Source organism: Apodemus sylvaticus, chromosome 1 (genome assembly GCF_947179515.1).
Source record: "Apodemus sylvaticus chromosome 1, mApoSyl1.1, whole genome shotgun sequence".
Lineage (NCBI taxonomy): Eukaryota > Metazoa > Chordata > Mammalia > Rodentia > Muridae > Apodemus > Apodemus sylvaticus.
The window spans coordinates 39987610-40004434 of NC_067472.1; the positions used below are offsets into that span (position 1 = coordinate 39987610).

Genomic DNA, 16825 nt, shown 5'->3' on the forward strand with positions numbered 1-16825 from the left:
TGCAGATCCAGCCATCAGCTGGGATCACAAATGCCTGTGGTAGAGCAAAAGTAACAGAGCTGTGAGTGAGGGAGAGACATAGTTTCTGATTTCAGAGAGTGGGAGTTAATTCTGCTTAACAGTAAATGGGATGAGCTGGGAGGAAGGGAGAAGTCTCCTGAGAAAGACTGTGAGGCTAAGACACTACAAAGGAATAAGGAGGGGGAGTAGACAGAATTCCTTGGAATGGAGAGGACTGGGAGGAAGGACTTGATAACCGAGATGCACAACCAAAGATAGAGAAACCAAACTTCCCTCCAGTGGCCATCTTGCAATACCTTTGGGAATAAGGGAAGACAGGACTGAGAAAGAAGAAAAAGCAAGTCCCAGTGGCCTCCGTGGATGTGAGCTTAAGGTTGCACAAAGGGAACATAAGTGATGTTTCTTCAATGGACAAGCTAATTGTAGTAGCCTTGTCTAATTCTGTATTTTTGACTATCACATTGAGCAGCTGAAGAGCTAAGGACAAAAGAACCTGAGTCAATGCAGTCCCAAGGATTCCAGTGCATGGAAGAGAGTCCAAGGCTGGCGGGCAGATGGCAGAACTGAGAGTGTAAAACTGAAGAAGCTTCAGGACTACAGAGACGGGAGGCAAACGCAGAGTGGCACGTGATGGGCCAGGCTGTAAAGCAGCAATCCTGGAGTGGAAAGTATGGTGGGCAGCAAAGGCCTGAAGGGTGATTCTCCTCAGAAAGTAATGCCTGTTGACAGGGTCTGGTGTGTCTGCTCCTGGTGAACAGATATGCCTTCAGCAAAGACAGAAGCCAGAAATGAAAAGAAGTGTGTTGGTTTTCAACATGGATCTTGAAATCACCCAGTGCTATAGTATATAGATGTGACATTGAAAAACACAAGCACTGGAGTAGAAATGCTGGGAATCTTGCTGAATTTATGCCATGACATGGAAAATAGTTCTTGAAGGTAAATGAATATCCATGCTTTCCCATGACGAGGTCTTACATCACTCATGCATTGGGTCAAACCATTTTCTTCTACATTTTAATAACCAACTCAGGATGACCTAGCTAATTCTAAATATCGTAAAAGATTCCCAATCAGGTTTCAATTTTTCTTGTATTGTTGTTATTGTTGTTGTTGTTCTGACTGTCATTTCCTGTTTCCTTATCAAAGTATTCAGAACAAAACCATAGCTGCTGGGCAATGCTGCACAGTTAGCTTACACACACTTCTACCACATTTTTGTTTTTGCTTATCTTGCCTCCGTTAGGCTATGAGGAGACTGATTTTATATTATAACAGGACATATTGTTAAGACAGAAGGAAGCAAAAGAAGAGGAGAGAGAAGGTAAAAGGGGGAGATAGGAAGGGAGAGAGGAGAGGAAGAAAAAGGACAAACATAACTTCCCATGAACCAACCCTTGCTGAGAGAAGATGTCTCATATGTTAAGCTGAGATACAATCTCAAACTCAGGACAATTACATTTTTCATCTTGATAGGTCTTGGGATTTAGTTTCTTCTCGATAAGTTTTATATCACACAGTTGTCTAGCATAAAGTTTATAATAAATCTAAAGTCTTTGCCACAGTGAGCAAAACAATAGCAAATTTGAATTTACAGTATATACTTGTATTTAAATTGACAAGTTACACTTTAAGGAAACATTCCTATGCAAATCTATGTTTCTCAATTTAAAATGTAATAGAAGGAAGAATGCTCTATATCCTATGGGTACATAAATATACTATGTTTTGTTTCAGGAAGTATAAATGTAGTAAAATACATTTCATAGTAGCTTAATACAAAACCTTCCAAATATAAAAGATCATCTACCCAAGAATTTTTAAGTGAAACAAGAAGCAAAAGCAAAATATAGTCACTCTTCTCCTGTGAAATATGAAATGATTTAATTTTCATGTTAAAATTCATCATCATTTATGGTTATCCAGTGAAACTTCCATCTAAACAGACTTTAAAGTTGTCTGTGTCAAATATTTAGTCAACAAATCTATTATGGGAGTGACATTTGCAAAGCATTACTGTGAAGGTAAGACACAACTTTTGCTGTGGAGATATGTAAGGGTGGATTTTCTTTAGTGTATACTCTTTATAGCATTGACAATTTGAAGATTCTAATTTCTAAAATGATTACCAAGGGTGAGTCCTATGAGGATGTGAGTCTCTTGAAGAGAAAAGTAGCAATTGTGCACGATTCATTCTATTTCTAGGAATATTTTCCAAGTAAATAAAAGATACAGATATTCCACAGTGGCATCCATTTCACAGTCATGAACTCCATGTCATCCCAATCTGTTGCTGGGAGCAGCGGCTCCATGCTGACAGGCACAAATGTCCCTTCTACATCACAGGAGTTCATTCAATGAGGTTCAGGTAATAATTACTCTATGTTATCCCTTCTGTGTGATAAATAGAACCAAAATTTATTTTAACCAAAGGTTATTATTATTTTTTTTTTGCCTGCATGTCTATCTGTGTAGTGTATGGATTCAGACCTGGTACTCTCAGAGAGCAAAAGAGTGTGTCTGATCCCGTGGGACTGGAGTTACAGAAGCTTGTGAGTCACCCCATGAGTGCTGGGCATCAAACGCCCCACATCTTTTGGAAGAACAGCCATCTTAACCACTGAGCTACGTCTCCAGGCTTTCTAAATTAACTTTTATTTGATTTTTTTTTTAATATTTTAGGGAAGAGTTTTAAATTTTCTTATTTAAAATTTCAGTGATCAGAGAAATTCAATTAAAAAAAATTTTCAGAGGACACTGAACCCTGATCCTTCTTGGTCTTTATATTCCAGACATTTCTGGTGCCTTTGAGGGTTTGAACTGACAGAAGGGAGGCCAAAGTCACAAGTCCTGGACCCGGTAAACAGGCGTGCATGGGAGCGGCCCTGTAAAAGACTCAGATGAAAGTCAGCCCTGGTCTGACAGAACAAGGATTCACTGACTGCTAATAGCACCAGGGAAAACCCGAAGCCTTGCCATCCTTGCTCCAGCAGGAGCTCAGCAGCAGCTGTCCTCCTCTGATGCCCCAGATCTGTGTCTTCCTCCTTGCCTCCTCTGAGAGCGAGCATCTCCCACACCTGCCCTTCTCAGTGCTTTGCTTTCCTGGGCAACAAATGCAATTGCATGTCGTGCGCAAATAGAAGATTGTTTGTTGTTGAACTGGGATAGCTTACATGACTCTGAACAACTGACTGCTGAAAATTAAAACCTGCAGAGTAGAATGAAACTACAAAATAAGATGGTCATTGGCCAGACAACCAGAAACGTGGCCCGCATTGTTGTTGTTGTTGTTGTTTTGGGTTTTTGCTGTTGTTGTTGTGACTGTTGCTGTTGTTTTCTGAAAAGGTACGGTGCTGACTTTGCCAGGGCATTCAGGGTTGTCAGGGACTTAGAAGCAGTTTAGTTCCATATGAGTCAAACAGAGTATTAAGAGTTCCTTTGGGAGAATTTTCCATTTAAGAAATATTTTTTTCTATAAATAGTCTGTGAAACCAAATTTTAAAATCGTAATGAGACTTCTCTAATCAAATCTGTCTCCTAAAATCAGAAGCAATTTTGGCAGCTCTCTAGACAACAGCCGTACAATCTGCCACATGGCCTTGATGCTCCTGGGACTCTGTGCTCATCACTGTAGGAAACAGCTTAGCTGAACTGCCATTTTGGAAACAGTCCCCCATTTCAGTAGAATATAATAGATTTTACATCACACAATGAAGAGGGAGAATTTATCCATCTTTCTTAGAGCATGATGTCCTCTCCAATGTATTCCAAATTCAGTTCATCTAAAAAGAAATTTGACCTGCCCATAATTTTATAGGGCATGGGTCATGGCCTGACCCCATTTGAAGAAAGATGGCTATACTTTGTGAAGCTATATACTTGAAAGGAATGTTAGTGTAATGTCTTTATCCTTTTTGAGAATCCATTACAGGGTACTCCAAGGCCAAATTAATTTCTGGAAATGTTCTATTGGATATCAGGGCAAGCAGGCAGAGTGGGCATGGCTGTTACTGATTCTGTAGGAAGTAGCTATGAGGAGATCTGAGTCAGCCTAGACCAGCTATGTTCCCAGAGAAATTTTTGGTATTCCAGAAAAGACTCCAGTGAGGTGCTTCAATCCTATAGAAACTGAGATTTGAGATGCTCTGAAACTAGTCGAGATATTTCAATCAGGCCATTACACTTAGTAGAAGCCTAATGGTTTTCAAAGCAAGGTGTCCCCGCCTTTGCTTCAACTTGTCCCACATTAGATGTTACAGTCACAGAACACAAATACCATGTAACATTTGGCTCAGTGCTCTGAGAATGAAGTTGCTGGAATAAACAGATCATGAAAACTCTAGAATATTTATTTTCTTCATGATGACTTAGTTAAAGGTTGACAGAACTACCCTGATTTGGGGAGCCAAATACTTAAGAATTAATTTCCAGCAGAGTTAATTCAGGTTTGTTTGTTTGTTTATTTGTTTGTTTTTAATACTTCCACTTTATAAAGTGAGGGAAATCTGTGTTCTTCCTGAGAACAAAGATGTCATCTCCATCACTCACCATCAAAAACCAAACGTGTGCATGTACACACACACACACACACACACACACACACACACACACACACAGAGAGAGAGAGAGAGAGAGAGAGAGAGAGAGAGAGAGAGAGAGAGAGAGAGAGAGAAACCAGCTTCTCTTTTACGCTGTGCGGAAACTGCTATCCAATTATCATAGCTCCCTGCAACAAGTCCCATACAGAAAAGTTTTTGTGTGTTTTAAATTTCTTTTATGTTTGAGATTAGAATATAATTATATCATTTTCTCTTTCAGTTTTCTCCCTCCAAATCGTTCTCCTCTCTCTCAAATTCATGGTTCCTTTTCTCATTAATTGTTCTTATATGCATATAAGTATGCATATGTACATATGCATTTCTAGACATAACCTAGTCAGTACAATGCTACTTCTCTGCATGCTTTCAGGGCTATGTGGGAGTGGATAACAAGTAGGTGTGCTCTTCCCTGGGAGACTCTTTCTCCCACTCTCAGCATCCCTTAGTTGCCTGTAGTTCTTTGTGTAGAGTTGAGGGCCTCTTGATCTTCCTCTCATCCACTTTGGCATATCCATTGTTCTCCATGCTCAGCTAATGTTTAGACAGTCATGTTGGTTAGATTTCATGGGCACAGTTGATACAGCCCTACAGAAAACTCTCTGATGCTTTCTCTGGCTCTTAACACTATTTCCTCTTTCACAATGTTCCCTGAGACTTAGGCAAAGGAGTGCTTTGTAGATGTAACCTTTGGGACTGGGCTCCACAATTCTGCATTTTGACTGGTTATGGTTTTCATTTCCAAAATATTTATCTTTCAAAAGATTATTAATAGAGTAGGAAGTTGTTTCTTTCTTTGGATTAGAAAGGGGCTTAGTTCTTTAAGCCTTTAGGTCATCTCAGTCTGTTAAGATAAAACAACAAATAGGAGACTTGTGGCTGAAATCACAGCTATTTTAAGACAGGGTCTCATTATGAAGTCATGGTTGGCTTTGAAAACACTGTGTAGACCAGGAAAGCCTTGAACTTACAGACATCTGCCTCCCGTCTAAGAACTGAGATTAAAGACGTGTGCCACGAAGACTGGTGTTTAATTTTATTTTTAGTTACACAGATGCATATCTGTGTACGGATATGGAAAGGAGCGTGCTTGCACTCTCAGAAAGGCACAGAAAGATCCCTGGGACTGAACTTATGGGTGACTATGATCCTCTGCCATGGAATCTGAGAACCAATCAGGGTCCCCTGCAAGAGCAACTCATGCTCCTAACTGAAGAGTCAGCATTCCAGCACACTAGTTAACACCAAGAACGTGTGAAGCACATTGCAATCGCTAACTTACAATGTTCCCTTAGAGGTACATTTTTTGCACCTCCATAACTGGGGTTCCCTCAGAACTTAAAAGAATACTATCAGTTTATCAATGTGCTTCAGCAACAGGGAAACCATTTTTCACATTTCTCATAGTTGCTATCTATTCTCACTAGCTTACAGGGTGCTGTTAGAACGAAGCTTGCTGAAACAGACTAACATTTACTTGGAAATGTGAGCCAGATGACAGTCATTTCAGTCAGAATAAGGGTTTCCCCTCAGTGTTCCCTGGACGACTAGCACAAAACCACCTGGTGTGGTGGTTAAAATACCTACTTCATAACCACTGCATCAGTGAGAGATTGGATCACCCGAGACTCCCCATGATAATGGACTATTAATGTATTACTAGGCACACCAGAGGATAGATACCAATGTCTTCACATGAATCCTGTCCTAACCTCTTTCATCTAACTTGTGATAAGTTGAGATCCTTGTCTACATGACAAACTGAAGTAATCTCATCTTTCTCCATTTAATGTGGCAGACTGTTCTGTTGATATGTTTTTCTGAAAACATCTCTTTCATTCAAAGTGAATGAGCCTTTTACAGTTTAGCCAAGTTAATAATATGCTTTGAGATCATCTGAGATAGTGATGTACTTAACCTGCTGTTTTGTATAAAGTCACAGCCTTAGGAAGGTTCAGAACAACTGCTTTAAGAGAACAAGTTGCCTTTCTCCTATTCTTCCATAAGAGTCCCCAAGCTCCATCCACTGTTTGGCTATGACTATCTGTAGCTGTGTGAGTCTGCTGCTGGGTGGAGCACCCAGCCTGAAGGGGATAAGAACTCCACAGGGAACCCAAGAGTCAACTAACCTGGACCCTTGGGGCTCTCTGAATCAGAACCACCAGCCAAAGAACATACACAGGCTGGACCTAGGCCTCCTTGCACATATCTAACAGATGTACAGACTGACCTTCATATGGGTCCTGACCGCTGGAGTGGGAGCTCTCCCAAAAGCTGTTGCCAGCATGTAGGATTGCCATAGCTGGACTGCCTCAGTGGGAGAGGAAGCGCATTGCAGAGAGTTGAAGTGCCAGGGTGGGGGATGTGTGTGTGTGTGGGGGGGTCACCTTCTCAATGGAGAAGGGGGAAGGACTGTGGGGGAGGGTAGCTAGGAGGGGGTAGTAAACAGGATGTAAATTGAGTCAGAAAGAAAAAAATAAAGTTAAAAAAATGAGAGAGAATAAGGAACCAACTTTCCAGGCCCTGGGTTTACCCATATAACCAGCTTTTATAGCCCAAGCTAAATGTATATCTTTAGCTTAAATTGTGTATTCTTCCATGCCCCAACACAGAATACTGTATGTATGTGTTTGTATTGTGGTAATGATTTGATTAAAGCAGCCAATGGATTGAACGCAACCTTAAATAAAGCAGATGCCTCATAAATACTGTAAAGAGCATGTGGCTACCGACTGATAATGCCTGTTGGCTGTTTGGAGTGTTACTCTTGGTCAGCTGGGGGTCTGAAAAATAAGTTGCGAAACTCTGTTAAAGATTTCCGCAAGGAATCTATTAGTCTGTTACCATACACACAGCGTGAATCTGCTGCTCAATAAAAACAGAGCAAAGCCCCTTTATTAAAGACACCACACACACACACACACACACACACACACAAACCCCTCATGCAACAGGCTCAAGGTCATAATAGACATAGGTGCAACACACAGGAAACAAGAACAGACAGATCACACACATACGACAGACAAAAACCAGGCAGGCCAGTAGCCACAAACTACAGACAGATGGAATGAGGCACAGAATTCAAATGTGGGCTCACTCTTGGTTAAACAGTGCAACAGGGGCATTCTGCCTTCATTCCTTAATGCTATACTGACCCGTTTTAATGTCCCCTCTGCACTAATTAACAATGGGTAGGCACCACAGACGAAAATGGTTTTAACTTCATCTATATCTATTAAAAATCCATAAAGGAGCCAATTTGACCTAAAATACTGCTTATTTGGCAGTTCTTAATTTTACTTCATTAACTCCAGCATAAACCATACAATAGCATAATGACTTAATGATGTTAGCGAAAACATTTATTGAAAAAAATTTAAAGAACATCAGCTAATAAACCAATTTAATTCATCTCATCTCCCACATAGTATTAAAAGGTCAGTAAGTAATTTGGCAGTCATCAGAATATGTCAGACAAGGTAGGGCCGTGTGAGGGGGCTGGAACAAACACAAATGGGTTTAAGTGAACTTTCCCATAACCAGCACATAGGTGAGACTTAACATCTGTGCTGCTGAGCCCTGATCCATTACCATAGACAATACGGTCCATGGTGAAGGCCATAGCTACTGCTCCTCACTGTAGCTATGTATAATGGGTGTGGATTTTAGTGACTATAAAGCCAAAAACAAACATGACTAAGATATGATAGAGTAGAGAAATATGTAATAACTATAACAGTCAAGGAGAACATCCGAGTTATTTCCCAAACCATACCTTTATTAGGGGAGCCTAAATATAGCAGAATACATTAGAAGGCAAACTTCTGAGCATGCTCAGTTTAAGACCATAATTAAAGCCTGAAAGAAGGCAGATGTACTTGGGGACATTGTTTGCTCAAGGTCATGGAACCTGTGTTTGAAAGGGTAACTCAGCAGACAGGATGCCTCTAGGCATGTTCACCTAGAGTCTTAAAGTTTGGCTGAAAACAAAGGAAAGGACATTTGAAGTTGCTATAACCTAGGAGTTTGCCTCTCAGGGTATCTGCCTGACTTAGTGACTGACATCTCTGCTTCCACTGGGTTGCTCCATGCTGTGTTTTCTAAGGATTCTGAAAGTTGAAAAACAAGAAGGAAATCTCTCACTTAAACCAGATATTTTTTCTTGGAAGTTCTTTCCAGTTGAGATGCCAGAGGCATATCTCCCTCTAGCTATCCAGTCCTTTTGAAAACACTTTTCTCTCTTCTGGGCTTTAATTTCCTGCCTTATTATAATTATTGGCTCCTTCTTCTGAAAACCACCATGACAACAGTTCTAGGCAAGCATGCTTGCCTCGAATACTTGGTGTTAATGTTAAATACCAGCTTATTCTCTCTAGGCTTTGTTTATTAATGTCAAGCGAATTCTGAAGTTTGCATTAAAGATAATTAAGTTGACCATTTTTACTTTCAAATACACAGTTTGGAGTATCTTATTGCAGCTAGTAACATTGAATACACTAATGACATGAACAGTAAAGGTGACATGATTTTCTTACTCTCCAACATCCTTATGCATGCATGTCTATCCCAGTTTAAACTACTGGTGCACTGTAGAAATAAAAAATAATACCTTTCCTTTAGGAGAGTACAGACTACAGAGGAGAAGAAGAAACAATTAGCCCCTGTCAGCCCCTCTCAGCTACCTACTCTACACTAGAACACTGTAACTATTCACTTAGGATACTGCTGGACAATAGTGACCAACACTTGGCTTTACCACCCCATCTTTCCTACACTCATCATGATATGTCCAGTCCTACCATCTGTCTGGCGGCAGTATAGACAGAAACCAGCTCTTGGCATACATTTGCAGACGCAGCTGTTGTGAATACACATCCAGATGTCATCAGTATGCAGATGGCCAAGAAGCCAAGACATCTCAGAAAGAGGTAGAGAGCTATTATGGCACGCTGCCACCTGGACATAGATCAAAGTGTAAGCAGTGGTATTCATCAAGCAGAGAAGTAGGGCATATGCTTCGTAAAAGCCTCAGGTCTAGACTGCTGGCCAAAGGAGTTAAAGTGTTTCTCTAAAATATGTTAGCATCAGTGTGACCACTCTATTCACAAGCCACACTATCCAGATAGTGGCCTGGTTTTTGTCGCAAGATTTTCCCTGTCCAATTACATTAGTGCAGAAAAGGTCTGTGACTGGACAGGGAAAAGGAGGCGAAGCTAGGAGTTGGGGAGACAGAGGGTGAGTCAGAAAAGGAGAAGCCAACATGGAAGCAGGTGGGCAGGAAGAAGATCCTGATCCTGCACAGTTTTAAACAGCCATAAGTAGTTAATATTTTCACAAGGTTGGGATACTTGGGATAAAGCTTTATCATTATCAAATGGCTCTGAAATTAATTATTTGCACCCTGTAAATTGTGATTTTATTGATACATAAAGCTAATTGGCTAACTGTTAAGCTTTAAGAGTCTTGTTTCTACCAAGAAATTAGGTGGTGAGATGGCTGATTGTAGGGGGTGTGTGGCATTGCATGGAAGCAAGAGGTATTCGGAATCCCTGTCAGAGAGATAGCTAGCAGAGGGATGGAGGTGGGGTGGAGTGGGGGTGGGAGTGGGAATGGCCCAGTGGCTAGAGATTTGGTGGTGGGGGCAGGAGCTCTGGAGCATGGTCAGAACCTGCAGAGAGCTGGTCTTTTAATATTTCCTGCAACAGGCTTTGTCTTCTCTTGGTTCACCTTCCCAATCATTGCCAATATTATCAACGCCCTGAAAAAGATAATGGTCCTTCTTTTCATGCACAGCTATTTTCTACAATGACATTCTCGGGGCAGATTCTAAGTCTGCACAAAGCATGAGGCAATTTTCTTGCTATGAAGCTTCCACTCAGAACCAGCCTCGGGCCACCCTATAGACCAGGCAAGGTTCTCAAAGCAGTGTCAGCTCTCACCTTTCTGTCCTACTGTCTCATTCCCTCTCTGACATTCACTTCAGTCTCTGATTCACTAAAACCTGCTCTCAGGGACAGCCTGAAAATAGCTTTTGCTTGGCCACCCACAGGGATCCAGGTGCTCCACAGGAGTTCACATCGAGACTCTTTGGACTCTTTGGAATTGAAGAAGAGTGTTTAATTGTTTAAAAGGAAAGAAAAGTACACACACACACACACACACACACACCAAGATTTGTGAGTGTGAAAGCAAACTGAAGGGTAAGCCAACTGAACGTGCAGATAATCTTCATACCTGTCAAAGATTAGACTCTTGCGTGAACTGGAGGGAACATTTGAGGATAGTTCAGTTGTCTGGGGGAAGTCGGGAACTCTAATGGAAATTCTGTTGGTAACTGACGCATGAAATGAAAAGAGACAATAGGGGGAAAAAGCGTCAACTCAGAGCAACTGTGTATCAAACTACAGCCTGTGAAATGGCCATCTACTCCCACCATTGAAAAGAATAATGGGCCTCTAATCTAAAGTCAGTGTATTAACTTGCAGAAATCTACAAACTTCTAAATGGTGTTTTCATTTAGAATGGACAAAAGTCCAAAACGAAGCAAACTAGAAACATAAACCAAGGGAGCTTTCTTTGAAAGTTGTCAAATCCTATGTTTCCCTCTGGACTGTTTGGCTCAGGGCAGGAATAAGCTTAGTGTGTAAAACAGGTTTCATTCTCCCACTTGGAGACTAATCACGGCAGACTACGCAAGGCATTTCCTGTAGCATCTCCTACCCTGTTCTATTCAGAGGTGACATGAAAGATTTCATGTTATTATACATCCACTCTTCTATACCAGGCTGTAGGCTGTGTGTTTTATGCATGACTTTGCTATACAAACACAGCTACGGGATACTAGCCTACATACTTAAAAAAAAAAAATAAAAAAATAAAAAAAAAAAAAACAACCCTCAGGAAATGGGGTCACAGCAGCATGGTAATGATCCTTTAGCTTGCTGATGCCTTCAAATATCAAAGGCATCGCTCAGAGAATGGGGCAATGCATATAAAGCAACATATTCTCATATTCACGAGGTAGCTTCCTAAGGCTGCCTTACGTGACCACGGGCTGGGTAGGACAAATATATGGTTTTCCAGTCTGGAGACGAAGAGTCCAAAATGAAGCTAAGAATAGAGCCAGCCTCCCCGTGGGACACGTGGGGACCCTTCCTGCCTCCTTACAGCTCCGGCGGTCTGCTGATCATTTTGTTACTCCTTGGTTTGCAACTGCAAAACTGTCTTCAGTGCCTCCAGAAGCATTGTACATGCTATGAGTGCAGGAACCCACTCTCCCCCAGTGAGGCCTCATCTTAGCTAAACACAGTCACAACAACTACCTCCAAATAAGATCGTATTTTTAAGATATTAGGGTTTATGCCTTAGGCATGTCTCACTTCAGGGAGGAAGCTGTGTTTATGACCCAAACACATCTGATACTTCATCCCATACCATGTGGGAAGACAAGTTTTTAATTAATTTACTCATTAATTAATTTACTAATTAATTAATTTTTAATCTTTCATGTGAATGTGGTATATATGCGTGTGCACCTGTATGGAGGGGTGCCAACACCAATGGGGAGGCCAGAGGAGGTTATCAGGTATCCTGCTCTATCACCTCCCATCCTGTCCCCCTGATGTAAGATCTCTCTCACTGAATACACAGCTCACCATTGGTGGTAGGCTGTAGGCTAGGACACTCCCAGGATTCACCTGTCTCTACTGCACTTGAGTTACAAGTATATGGGTGGTAGCAATTCAAACCCACGGCCCCATGCTTGCTAACTGAGAATGCTTAACTGTTGAGTCATTTCTCTACCCCTTGGTAAAAGTCTTAAATGTTTTAGTTTCATGGTTATTTAGTATAATAAGAAACATTTGTTTGAGATTAACAAACCAATAAACTATTGGCACACTGTAATATAAAAGTGAATGTAAACATATTATAAAAGCCACCAAATCTTCTTTTTAATCTCAAGCCCATTCTGCTTGTAACACATGGTAAATCCTATATTTATTGTAATGTTCTGACCCCAAAGTATTTAGCTTATAAATTAGAAGGAAACTTGATTAATGTCTACAGCAAAGCCTCCTCTGTTGAGGTTAGAGATAAGATGTTAGGAATTTAGGAAGTATGGTTCTCTTCATTAAAAACACTGGAAACAGGTTGTGTAGATATTATTACAGAAGAATTAGGAGTTATTGGTGGTTATATTTTAAGAAAGCATAGATGTGAATACTTTTTTCTTACCTATATTGGTGTCTGGTTGAGACTAGACACATGAAAATGAACTATGAAAGATCTCTGTTATGTTTGTCTGCTCAACTGTGAGCAGATCTGAGAAAGCCACATCAGTTAAAAATTCTTTTTATGAGTAGTTTCATTGAAAGCATAATACTGTATCCCATGAGCATGTATAACTCTAGGCCAGGTCTAATTAACAGTCTAATTTATAATTACTCACATCTTTGAATGCTAACAATTAGGTCACTATATCTTTAATAGGAGCTTTAGATTAAACAAGCCTTTGGATATCTGTACCAGTGCTAGTATGCTTGTCTCAACATTCTTATGTAGATAAAATGAAGTTAGATTTTACTTCAACTTATATCCAATTAAATTTTCAGTGCTTAATCCATATTAGAAATGAGGTTGACCATAAGAATTTTGCTCCTACATAGTTTACATGTACATTAATTATTTCTTTTCGCTCTAGGAAATTTTTACTCATAATACCAACAAAAGTGAGCCCATGCCTTATCCCATGGAATCCTGAATACCCAGCATCCGAAGCAAAAGCCCTCAGTGGAAGAAGATCTGGAGGAAGGAAGTACTGTTACAACTCCCTTTACAGCTATAGAAAGTCTGTACCTCTCATTCAAAGGAGGCTTTGTAGAAGCTGGAAAAGGAAACCTGGATGAACCAATCTCAAAATCATGGTACTGTCTAGGGATAAAAGTGTAACAAATCCAAATGATGTGTTTTTAAACCCAAAGTTGATTTTTATAAATAAAAATGATATTTTTCATTTCATTTGGACAAAAGAGAAAAACATTAGTCAAAATTTAAAATCTCTCTTCTGATTACTCAGAGCTCAAGACTCCTAATGTTATTTCTCCAGACAGTCCAAAAATAAACAATCATATACTTTTCACAATACGTAAGGACATATGCTCCCCTCATCCTTCTATGACTCCCTTCCTGCCATATCCATCTCCTGCCACTTCGACCTAGAACTGTGGAAGGATGGGTGCATCCTACAGTTATAAAGAAGCTATGCAGTATCCAACTATGTACTAAATCACAGTGGATAATGGCAGTTTGATTTCATGGTTTATATGACACAAACGCAACAAAGTCCTTTAACTTCCCTGTGGACACAGCACGAGTCTGGCTGAAAACATATTTCTAGAGGAGGCAGATTAAAATTGTGCACATTTTATCTTAGAAATATCCAAATGCTCCCTGAATGTCTGTACAGCTGTGTGGGTGGGCATACTCTTCCTACTTGCTAACTCCAGGCATCATCAAACACACCAATCTCTTCCAATTTGACCTGAAAAAGTTGAAGCTTTTGGATGAAACTAATATAGGTGCAACAGCAGCACTTCCGAGATTTATTGACCATGGATTCAGAATGTGCTGTCCGTATAGGTGCATAGCATGTAAGTACAGTACGCAAGCAACTTTCTATTTTTTCTTATGTTCAATCTATTGGATGATATTTAATATTATCATGTTGAGTGTTTGAGTATTATATATAATTTAGTAAACTGTAGTGTCTGGGAATCTCTAATGCTCCTGGAAGACGATGAGTAGCCTGTGAACCAAGGAGCGAGTTTGTATATCTCTTCTGCCTTTATAATGCTTCATGGCAGCTTTTGCGTCACTGCCTCCCACACCCAGCTGCACTCCTGGCCTGGATGCCAGCAAACCCAGATTCCTTGTCACTCACCTTATGATAGCCAGCACGTTATTCCTCGTACCTTAACTTTGGCCTTTCTCATTCTGTACAATGGAGATAAATAATAGCAATTTCCTACAATTGCAATCAGGATCAAACAAAATGGCATAATGGCATAATAAATACTGTTTCTGACCTCCAGTGAGTGTATTGCATTGATTTATTTTTATCACTGTGTTTGTGACTATGTCCTTGTGAAGAAAGTTCCTATTTTATTAATTGGAGAAAGAAAGACTGTGCATTCCTAAGCCTTAAACAGACAGTTTCCAGGGCTGGTTTTAAATCAATCTGTGGATAAAGATAGGTTTGAAAGTCAGTCAATAGCACCAGGCTGTCCTTTCCAGAAACTGAGGATAAAGGTCAGCCAGTCCCTGAACACCCCCGATTCTAAATGTCTTTTTAACTTTAGCTACCTCAGAGGTCTCAGGATTCTGCTCAAATCACCCACCCACTTTGCACTCTGTTTGTTAGAATTGTAACTTTCTTTGCTTAGCCAGAAGCAGGTACAGCAGCCAGTGTCAGACACAGAGCCACAGGTTCTTCTGCACGTGTGTTATTTTATATAGAATTTGTATCCAATTTTATATAGAATAAGGTGAATTTTACTCCACTTATTTGAAGCACAAGGAAGCCCACTTTTTTCCCCATATCCCAATTAAATTTTCAGTCTTCAGGGTATGCCAGGTTAATCAAAGTAATCTGTGATTTGAAATGGGAAACATAACCCTGCTTTCTCAAATTTTATCTCAGCCCCAGAATTATAGAATAACTACATTTTATAGTGGAGAATCAAAATATATCAGTTTATATGAAAATCTATTATTGTTGCCATATTTATCAACCATGATAAGCAGTATAGTTTACCTCTTATCTGCCTACATGTGTGCTGTTTTAAACAAAATTGTTTATGAGTTAAATTCTGTGTAAATGCATATGTATCCTTAAGCACTTGTTTGTATAATTGGGCTATGGGATATAGAAATTCCTAGAGAGGAAAATAAGGTTATTTGCATTCTGGAACTCTCGCTTCGGTGGTTTAATCGCGTGACTCCCTGGCCCTCCATGGCCTCCTGACAGCTGCCCTCACTCAGAGTCTATATTTAGCAGGCTCTTCCTGTGCCTGGACATTCCTTGTTCTTCCCAACACAAAGTCTCACGACTCACCCTTCAAGGACCACATCATGTTCTGCCCGTATTCCCTCCTTTCTTCTCCAACAAGTCTGTGCATGTCAGTTACTGGAACATACATCTTAAATAACTGCTTGTCTTCCCATTCCTGGAGACTCTGATTTGCACATTCACTCTTTTATCTCCAAAAAGACTCACACAGGCAGCAAGTGCTATTTCCTTCACATGTAATACTCATCTATGAGCTCATGTGCACCCCACTTCAACAAAAGAAGATACAAAAAATCAGCAGAGGATTGATTTATTTCTTTGATTAATTTTTGCGCCTTTTAAAAATATGCATTTTGATTTCTGGACCAATTTCCCTGGTGGCAGTCAAAGATATAAGAACTAGAGAGCAAAGCTTTGCCTTTTTGTCCCAACCTGCTTACTAAAAGTTTAGGGAGTGAAGTTGTGTGGGCAGAGCTATCACAGGTCCATGCCATTTCACAGTCACCTAAAGAAAAAGAGGCCAGAGTAGCCCCAAGGTCATCATTCACGTTGCCATTGTGAGCATTTATCTAACATAGCAAACAAAGTAGGTCAGTGCATCCTGTCCCCAAGAGACTTGCACAAACAAATCAATAATAAACCTTGAAGTAATATTTCCTAAGAAAACACCAGAAAGTTTGATGTCATTTCTTTCATTCATATCAAATGTCACAAGGAAGCTTTGACTCAGAGATTTAGTATCATTTAGCTCAGATGATTATTTTCAATATTGAATAGTCAACTTACAACATACCACAAAATATGTAAGTATCCCAGTGGCAAGCTCTGTCTATGGCAGAGGCTTGGCAGTAGAATGAAGAGTGGGGTAAAAGAAAGATAAGTAGCCTAAGTTATCTGCATGCAGTTACTCAGCATAGAAACTGTGCTTGAGTTTCTACTCAGAAATCCAAAGATCTCAAGTTTTAGTCCCTACACAGTGTCTGTTGTGTCTTCTCACCTATAATCACCTTCATTGCAGGATACCACAAGAAGTCTCTGTGACTGCTAGGATATCTCCAAACTTTAACCTGGTATTAAGATCATTTACAGATGATGCCATAAACATGCTGGAGAGATCTTCTATTTCACCAAAGTTTAG

The 16825-nt window shown here is 40.2% G+C and overlaps 1 protein-coding gene across 1 annotated transcript in view; it reads right to left on the minus strand.

Annotated features, from left to right (window-relative positions):
* The window catches only part of Trpm3 (transient receptor potential cation channel subfamily M member 3), an 863316-nt gene that overhangs the window by 589846 nt on the left and 256645 nt on the right, over positions 1-16825 (minus strand).